This window comes from Globicephala melas, chromosome 8 (genome assembly GCF_963455315.2).
Source record: "Globicephala melas chromosome 8, mGloMel1.2, whole genome shotgun sequence".
Taxonomy (NCBI): domain Eukaryota; kingdom Metazoa; phylum Chordata; class Mammalia; order Artiodactyla; family Delphinidae; genus Globicephala; species Globicephala melas.
In genome coordinates this window covers 77,991,215-78,001,555 of record NC_083321.1, presented here as the reverse complement: position 1 = coordinate 78,001,555, position 10,341 = coordinate 77,991,215, and positions in this window count along the sequence as shown.

The following is a 10,341-nucleotide window of genomic DNA, read 5'->3' as shown; positions in this document are numbered from 1 at the left end:
TATTTCCTTTCCCATGTTAGGGAATTTTTCAACTATAATCTCTTCAAATATTTTCTCGAGTCCTTTCTTTCTCTCTTCTCCTTCTGGGACCTCTATAATGCGAATATTGTTGCATTTAGTGTTGTCCCAGAGGTCTCTTAGGGTGTCCTCATTTCATTTCATTCTTTTTTCTTTATTCTCTTCCATGGCAGTGCATTCCACCATTCTGTCTTCCAGGTCACTTATCCATTCTTCTGCCTCAGTTATTCTGGTATTGATTCCTTCTACTGTATTTTTCATTTAAGTTATTGTATTGTTCATTTCTGTTTGTTTGTGTTTGTTCTTTAATTCTTGTAGGTCTTTGTTAAACATTTCTTGCATCTTCTAGATCTTTGCCTCCATTCTTTTTCCAAGGTCCTGGATCATCTTCACTATCATTATTCTGTATTCTTTTTCTGGAAGGTTGCCTATCTCCACTTCATTTAGTTGTTTTTCTTGGGTTTTATCTTGTTCCTTCATGTGGTACATAGCCTTCTGCCTTTTCATCTTGTCTATCTTTCTGTGAATGTTGTTTTTGTTTCACAGGCTGCTGGATTGTAGTTCTTCTTGCTTCTGCTGTCTGCCCTCTGGTGGAAGAGGCTATCTCTAATTAATTCTTTTTTCAGCTGGATTTTGAGCCTGCAGTCTGCTTTCATATATCTATCTGGGCTAAGAAAATCTATACAGGTACGTTATAAGCTTTCCATTAGGGTTAGCCATAATTTGAATGTTATTTCTAATATTAGTTCCTAATATTATGGTGGAAATTTGAATTGTTTTTTCCTTTTGAAGTAATTTTTACAAATAAAATCAACATAAATAAAGTTCAAATTAAATAAAAGACAGTTTTCTAGGTCAAAACCCTGCTTTATCCTTCCATATTGCCAGACAATATTCTTCAGAAAGTTGGTTACTGGGTAGAGCTACTGAGAGATGGAATATTTGAGAAAGGACACTTCCTGGAGCGGGACTTTTGAAGACAGCTGATGTGGCCTCTGGAAGTTCACTGAGCACCTAAAGGAGTGCTTGGCATCTGCTCCTTCAGAGCTGGGAAAATTCAGGCAGGTCCAGAGCCTCCAGGCAGGAACTAGCAGTTATTCCCTTGTCTATATTTACCCAGAAACCAGCCTTCCAACCCACACTTGACAGGTATTTGGAGATATGTGTCTTGCTGAAGCAGTACAATGCCAGTATAATTGGCCAAATAAGAATTTCCCCATTAAGTATTTTTGGGTACAACCAGCTTTATCAAAAGCATAAGATACCCTTGGAATCTGAAGCTTTTACCCTTGAAATTTCAGATTTTTGCAAGCACAGAATGTTCAAGTTCATGGCTTCATTATTTTGCTAAAGGAAAAACTGGGTGCAGTGGCATTGTGAGGATGGTGTGCATGAGAGGAGCACCTGAGCACTAGATCCTGCTAGCCACTGGGCATCTGCATTATAGCGTGGCTTACCAATCAATGTCCTTCACCAGTGTCAAGGTTCTGCTGGATTTTTAAACTACCTATCGTATGCTCTATATTCCAGGGAGTAGAAGAATATAAACATATAAGACATTCTCTTTGCCATCAAAGAATATTTATTTTCATTAGACAGACAAGATGGAGTTAATAAGATGGCCAACAACACCCAAGATAACATGACTAAGAGCTGAAGGAGTTCTATAAGAAAATGCCAGAAAGTCAAGGGACCTGTGAGTAGTTATAGAGGAGCGAGGTTTTGAATCCCATCCTGAAAAAATATATAGAATTGGGGCAGATGAGAAAGCAAGGGAGGGTGGGGGAGGATTCCAGCAAAAGGGGAAGTTGGAATAGGAAGATAGTACCAGATAAAGGAACTAATTTAGAATGTGTATGGTGTAGAGGACAGAAAAAAAAAAAAGCCTTTTGTGGCAGAGTTAATAAAAAGCAAAATTTTTCATAGGAGAATAGAGGAAAATAGCATTGAGTGGCTTCGTGTTATGCCAGACATTTTTACATCATTATTCCACATAATCTTTTTTTTTAAAGATAAATCTACATGAAGAAAAGATCACTATCATCCCCATTTCACAGATGAATATGCAAATGAGACTCAAGGAGTAAAGTAACTTGACCAGCTGGGATTTACAGCCAAGTCTTCTGATTTTCAACTTTTATCATGATAGGCAGTACTTTTTCTAATTGCACCTCATGGAGAAGGCAAGACTTGAGCTAGTCCCCTAAAAACAGGTACGTATTTGAAGTACTAGTTATTAAACTACTGAGTGGCAGGAACCCATTGCCCAGCAACTAGTAGATGCTAAATAAATATTCATTACATGAGTGAATAAATTAATAAATACCTAAGCAGAGAACACATTCTGGGAACGGAAATGGTTTAAATAGACAATAAGGAGAAATTATATAACTTATATTGGGCTATGTTATGAAAGATACAGGAGATCAAGCTGAAGAACTGGACTTTATTCAACGAAGAATGCAGGTTGCAAAACGGAATTTTTTTAAATGGAGCTACAGAGGAAACGGGGTATTTTATCTAATGGTTGTTGGTTTGTTACTGAGTCCAAGCTCGTTCTGCCTGCTGCACGACAGGCCAGTAAATCGGGAGATGAGGTGTTGAGGCAAGGAATACAGCTTTATTTGGAAAGCCCGCAGACCAAGAAAATGGCAGACTAGGTGTCTCCAAAAAACCATCTTGTCGGGATTTGATGTCAATTTCTTTTATAGAACAGAGACGGGGAGGAGATGAGGAAGGAAAGTAAAAAAGGCATAAGATTTGCAAATGTCCCCTAGAATGGCCAGCCTCGGGGAGGGGATGTGTTAATTTCTTCTTTCTTGCAGACATCCACAGGTGGACAGGGTCAGGATGCTTCCCTGAACAAAGGCACGTTGGTTTAACATTCAGGCAGAGGGGCAGGGTTCCCCTGAGGCAGGCCATTATGTATAGACAGTATCCTTTTAGTGAACAAAAGCAGTGGAAAGCAAAGGTTAAAGTAAAAGAAACAGATCCAACATGTAGTCAGATTTGGTTCTTCCCTGTTACAGGTTCACAACCTCAGGAGTTCCCTGGGTGAAATTTGAAACTGGCTCCCACACACAGAAAGCAAAGAGAGACTGAAGAAAGGAAGATCACTCCAGACTGGTAGGTGGCAGATTTGATAAGCAAGGGAACTTACATATGAGGCTTGTCTTGGGCGACCACAAGGTGAGTAGATCTCTGCACCTGCCCCCAGAACCTTGTTTATACAGAGGTCTTAACTGGGTTCAGTCAAACTCACATGTCCAGTCCACGTGATCTCAACAACACAGGCTCTCTCAAGGCTGCATCCTTGAAAATGGCTCCAGCATTGGGAGCAGTGGGCAGAACATACATTCCAGGGATAGGGGAGGAGTGAGGAGCCTCTGATTGCCCAGGTCCAGTTCATGGGTCAACCAGCAGTCATGTCCTCTCATGACCTCCTCCAACAATGGTTTAAACTAAGTTGCCATTGCATTGACTGAGAGGAATAATTGTTTATGTATCTTATGTAAATATCATGGACTTTTATATCTAGAGGAGGAGAAAGACAAGGAGGACAAGAAGAAGAAAAGAAAGAAGGAGGAGGGGGAAGAGAAGGAGGAGGAGAAAGAGGATGATGGGAAAGAGGAGGAGGAGAAGGATGGTGGGGAGGAAGAAAAAGAGGAAGAGAAGCAACAGCATGAGACAAACCACTTGCTTCTCTTTGGAAGATATTATTACAGACATACTCAACAGATGTAAAATTACTCTGAGAAATTGCTTATATAAGCTTATAAATGCTTACCCTCAAGTTCTGTATGCATGTCATTAGACTGGTAGCAAGCAGATCCCAGACCGGCATTGCCCTGTGGAGTACATTTTGGGTAGCCCTGGTCCATAGAATGGAGCCATTCAAAATGATGTGCCTTAAATTCAAACTTTTTATCATATCAACAATGTCATTCAGCAAGTTTTCAAACTAAAAGTCATCTGTAAAGTATGTCATAATATATGTTTATATTTATGAGATATCTAAAAACATTACAGAGGAGATACAACGGAAGAGGGAAAGTGGTAGGAAGAGAAGTAGAATGAGCCAACAATTTCATAATTACACCAAAATATATTTCAATAAGGCTTTATTCATAAAACATTACAACCAAGTATGAAAATTCTACTGAGGAGAGAATAAGAGAACATTGAGTATAATTTCACCAAGTGAGCGTTTGATGAGAGTTTAGTTTTTACACAAGTAATAATGTCCTCAACGGTGAAAATTGTCAAGCATTTCAATGTGACATTTGTCACACCGAGAAACTCTGCTAGTGGCCTAGCATCATGGGACTTACTCTTGTCTATTTGAGGAAGTCAGCCAATTCCAAGTCAATTTCAAGTCAACCCAAGATGTAACTATTCTTCTAATAACAGAGCCCCAAATTCCAAAACATGACCATGTGACTAACCTAACCACAGAATGCCAAAAACTTCAAGCCAGTAAGGCTCAGGAATTTAAGTACCAAAGAGTACCAAACCACAGCATTATTAATAAAATATAAAACAGTCCTCAAGTTATACTTAGGTTGTATTTCAAAACTTTGTTAGCTGGCTCTTTAGAACTCAGAACATATTTCCCAAGACGGTGATCTTTTAAACTAACAAAAGACTATATACCTTTGAGTAGAATTGTTGGTTCATAATCTATGTATATGTTCAGCTTTAATATATAATATATACCAAAAAATTATCTTCAAGAGGGGTTGTCCTAATGTACACTCCAGCCAGCAGTGTGTGAGTTCCAGTGAATAATCTTTTTTTTTTTTTTTTGCGGTGCACAGGCCTCTCACTGTTGTGGCCTCTCCCGTTGCGGAGCACAGGCTCCGGACGCACAGCCTCAGCGGCCATGGCTCACGGGCCCAGCCGCTCCGCAGTATGTGGGATCTTCCCGGACCGGGGCACGAACCCGTGTCCCCTGCATCGGCAGGCGGACTGTCAACCACTGCGCCACCAGGGAAGCCCGAATAATCTTTTTTATTGAGCATTTAGTATGTGCCAGACACCGTGTAAGTGCTTTTCATGTGTAGTTTTATTTGATCTTCACAACAACTCAGTGAGGTGGGTATTACTGTTTCTCTATTTCTAGGTTAGGTGAACTTGCCCCAGTCATATAGCTAAAAAGAGGCAGAGCCAGGATTGGAGCCCATGTCCAATGCTGTAAGCCACTAAGCCTTCCCTGAGAAAGACTTCAGTGCATCCAGAGCAAACACATATGAAAAATACCCCTCAATGCAGTAAAGGAAGAGCTGCATTTAGTTCTGCACATCAGTCAACGGTCAGCTCTGCATGGGGATATGCCTGAGGGCTGATGGGAGCAGACACAAGCCTTCCAGATACAGTTAGCATGGGAAGATGATTCAGAGATTTGGAAAGAGGGGAAGGATGGCTTAGGCAAGGCTGGGAGGTGGAAAACACACAAGTGAGGTCAAGAGCTCTGTGACTGGGCCTTCCCTGGTGGCGCAGTGGTTAAGAATCCACCTGCCGATGCAGGGGACACGGGTTCGATCCCTCGTCTGGGGAGATCCCACATGCCGCCGAGCCCATGTGCCACAACTGCTGAGCCTGCACTCTGGAGCCCGCGAGCCACAACTACTGAGCCCATGTGCTGCAACTACTGAAGTCCATGTGCCTGGAGCCTGTACTCTGCAACAAGAGAAGCCACCGCAATGAGAAGCCCGCGCACCACAACGAAGACCCAACGCAGCCAAAAAAAAAAAAAAAAGAGCTATGTGACTGGGCTTGCTCTGTGCTCTGCACTTGCAGCCTCATGCATATATGACTTCCTGAGAAGTGAGTTGTCTGACTTTCTGGAGCTTTCCCCAGAATACTACAGACACCACGATTCTGAATGAAAAAGTGATTTTCACACACATTTCACCTTGGGGAGAAAATTTCTGTTATATCTTCCTGGAATTCCACCCTTTGTTCTTTGGTTCTGTTTGTTGTTTCTAAGTGGAATTTTCTTCCTCTCTTTCTCATTCCCCTGGTGCTGGTCTATCCTCCCACTCTGATGGGAATTCCTCTTAAAATTCTGGCAGTCTCTTTGATGAGCTGAGCCCGGTAAAGCCTGGGAAGTGTGCTCTGAGCCTCTGGCTGTCTGACCACCTTCCCACAACCCACAAGTGGAGTGTGTCTGTGCACAGATCATCGGTATCTTCCCCTCTTTGAGATCCAAGTTGGCCTGGCCTTACTCTCTGGGTGGACATGTGTCTGAGCCAGCTCAGAGTATTGCATTTTCGGTCCAAATTTCCACCTCTGAGGTCACAATTTTCACTATCTAAATACAAAAATGAGAGCCCCCTTTCTGCACTGAGTTTAAGTTATCACCAGTCAGATCCTCTGAGAGTTTCCATGCTGGGGGGATGCTTGCATTCTCTCTCATCTCTTATTTGTTCCATCATCTTTTCTCCAAGCTCCTCCTCAGATCATCATTATGGTCATCTGTGCCTTGTCACCCTCCCTGGGCCTGCTGTCCCCTTCAGCATGGACACAGCCCCTCTTCCCCATGCCCCAGGTCATCACAATCACAGAGCTGATGTGAGTAGCAGGTTTAAGGAGAAGATTAGAGCACAGAAGAGGAAACAACTTACAACTGACTATTAAGGCTCTCTTGTAACATTTCCTGACCATATCAGCCCGATGTCCTTTCCTGGCTGTTTCTCTTCTCAGACCCTTATCCTCAACATCTGTGGTACTCTTCCCTCTCCTCTTGCCTGTATTTTCCCTTATGCTTCCCCAAGTTCAGAGGCCTTTGAACACTTCCTGGGGACCACCAGGAAAAATAGGAAATTCCTATTACTTTATTACACAGATCGATTTACTGGTAGTTTCCTTTGCCTCCAGTTCCCATTTCATAATCTTGAATTTTCAGAATCAAAATATCATAAGTGGTATCCTTAAAAGAAAACTATGCACTCTAGGCTTCCAACTTCGGCAGCAGCCCAGATCTCTGAACGTTTTAAACAACTTCAAAGCTTCTGACTCAGGTTTTATTAGTATCATGGTGAAAGCACCTGTGCTTTCCTCTTCCGGGAGTCTGTAGGTGGAAGGAGAGCAGTTCTCAAGCTAGTCTCTCCCTTACCTGGTCAAACATCAGAGCCGGGGCTTTTTTCTGCTCTTTCATGGGTAAAAGTACTTCTCGAGGACATGGTCTCAGAGATGAATCATGTCTCTGGCATCAGACAAAAGCTCAAGTTAAGGATTGGCCACATCAAAGGATGCACAAAATTCTCCTCTCCACTATTTCCACCAGGAAAATAAGGCACCTCTAGATTATGCAGCCAACACAAATAGGCAGCAAACACATGGCGAGTCAAACTGAAGAACAAACTCTTGTCGTATACAAAAGAATATTCCAGAGATCTGAAACACAGTTCTAACTTCAAGGTGCATAATATTTACACATCAGATATTTAGATCCTATTTCCTGTGGTCCCTGTGAAAGAAGCTTTTTTGTTCCCCTACTCTATGCCAAGAGTGTAATTCTCAGAATGGTCCTGGGAGTTGAGGTTATTACTCTCACCTAACAAGCAGTGTAACTGAGGCCCACAGAGGTTAAGATTTTTGCCTAATTTAACACAAATTAGTGCCAGAAGAATGGTTAAAATCTTGTTCTTCAGATTCCAAGTCCCTAGCAATTTGTGTTTCCCCAAAATACAGAAGATACTAAGTCAAACATCCAAGTGGCAATCTACCTCTTAGTGTTTGCCTCTTGCCTCAAATCCTCCAAAAACTACATCAAATGAGGGGACATAAGGGGCAATGAGAAAATAAAATATGAAGACAGCTTTCTAAGGCAGCAGAGAGGAACATGAAAAACAAATACAACATTAAATATTTCAGCCTCTGTTATTAAGTATACTGGTAGCCTATTAATTGATAAAAGTATTTGAATTATTAATTATTCTTTGGAGAAATCTATTTGTTTACTGCTCTGCCTCTCCAGGATAGGGAGAACACCTTTTTTTTTTTTTTTAAATCACAAAATGCTGGAATGTTTTAGCTTCAGGAATCTTATGAAGGAAGGGCAGGATTTCCAGCCCAAGTCTCATAGCCTGAGTGAGGAGAATACAAAGTGAAAAATGAGAAGTAAGTATCAGTACACAGGGGTTGTATTTTTCTAATTGGTAACCCGAGACAAGGCAGTTTCAAACTCTCCCAGACAAACTGTTAAAGGTCCAGACACAAACAGGATTTGGGAGCATGAAAGAGCAGCCCACAGGCTGTCTGGATCCCATTGGAGCTACTGTTGTCAACGTACTATCATTATAAGGGGTTCATGCTTCACTGCGGAAGGGCCCTGGGTGATATCTGTCCCACCCTCTCTCGTTCACCAAGCAATGAAGATTAGATATTACACCTGCAAACCCACAGGTTGTTAGAGTCTAGAACTCAGACCCCACCTAAATTCCCAGAACCCAAAAGTGAAAAGATGAATTGCTATGTGGGTGGAGGTGGGAGGGAAAGTGGCAGTGGCTGCAGCAGGAGCTCACAGCTCTAGACAGCCCTGTTGATCAATGTGCTCTCTCCCACCTTTACCTTTCTGATGACACACATCTCACAAGCCTCAGTTTTCTCATCTGCATAATGGGAATAATAATTACAGAATTGTTGTTGTGAGAATTAAATGAGACAGTCTATATAAAACACATATCACAATGCCTAGTTCACAATAAGCAATAAATTAATGGTTGGTATAATATTAAAATAATTAATAATTATTTTTATTTCCCTTTTACAGTCCTGAGGAATTGTTTCATGTTGCAGTGTTACCCATCTTATTACCCAGTGCTAGGAAACAAGATATCTGAGTTCCAGTCCTGGTCTTCTGCTAATGAACTCTGAGTTCTTGGATGGCTTGCTTCATCTTTCCAGAATGACTAAATCTCAGTCTCCATGTGCCAGAAATTCTAATAAATAGCATTGATGAAATAATCCCCCTCCAAAAATCTTGTCTTAGTCTCTATTCTAAATAAATATTGAAATTACTGTTGAATTTTAATAATGTATATGTAGACTTGAAGTTAGCATATTTTTATTACTTATCTTTAATAGATATTGTGTCCCACATAGAATTTAATTTAGAGAACTTTTCGCTGAAGTTAACTGTGGACTAATGAGGACTCAGCTACACACATACCCTTAAAAGTAAGTCCATAACAGTTCATGCTCACTATGGTAAAATTCGCTTTGCCAATTTCTATAGCACTACTGATTCCTGTATTTAAACAGTAGATTTGAGATAATCAAAATATGGGATTATAAAAATAAGAAAACAGAATTTGAATTCCATCATTTCTGTCATTCCCTGTGACCATGTGGAGTTTTTTGGTATTTTAAAATTTTCAACTGTAGAGACATATGAAAGATGATAAATTCAATCCCAAAGAAACAGACATGGACAGCACTGTGATTTCTGGAAATTAATGTGAAATGGGATTTTTTATGACTCTGACAAAATTATCCCTAAGTTTAAGATTTTTCCTATTTGTATGTTGGTTGCTCCATGTGAAAGAAAACTTTAAAATTAAATTAATAAGACGTGTTCTTTATGAAATAATGCCATTTGCAGCAAAATGGATGCAACTAGAGATTATCATACTAAGTGAAGTAAGTCAGAAAAAGATAAATACCATACGATATAACTTATATGTGTAATTTAAAATATGGCACAAATGAACGTATGTACAAAACAGAAACAGACTCACAGACATAGAGAACAGACTTGTGGTTGTCAAAGGGGAAGGGAGTAGGGGAAGAAAGGACTGGGAGTTTTGGGTTAGCAGATGCAAGCTATTATATACAGAATGGATGAATGACAAGGTCCTACTGTATAGCACAGGGAACTATATTTGATATCCTGTGATTAAACCATAATGAAAAGAATATTAAAAAAGAATGTCCATAAGTGTATAACTGAGTCACTTTGCTGTACAGCAGAGATTTGCACAGTGTAAATCAACTATATTTCAAATTTTAAAATTTTTAATAAACAAATAAAATGCAAATCCAAAAAAAATTGTTCTTCAATTAACTATGAGTCAAGATATACTGACAAATTTTAACCCAAATGTGCAAAGATCAATTACAATGAAGTTCAGGCTGAAAAAAAAAACTTTAACATTCATTACGATGTTCAGTAACTGAAAATTTCACTTTCTGCATTTCCTTTCCAGTCAGTATTCTTATTCATTTTGTTTCCTGATTATGACAAAATAATTTTGTCATACAGAGAAAGGGGGTGTTAAAAACAATGACTCACTCCATAGGCCATAAACACTAGGTTTA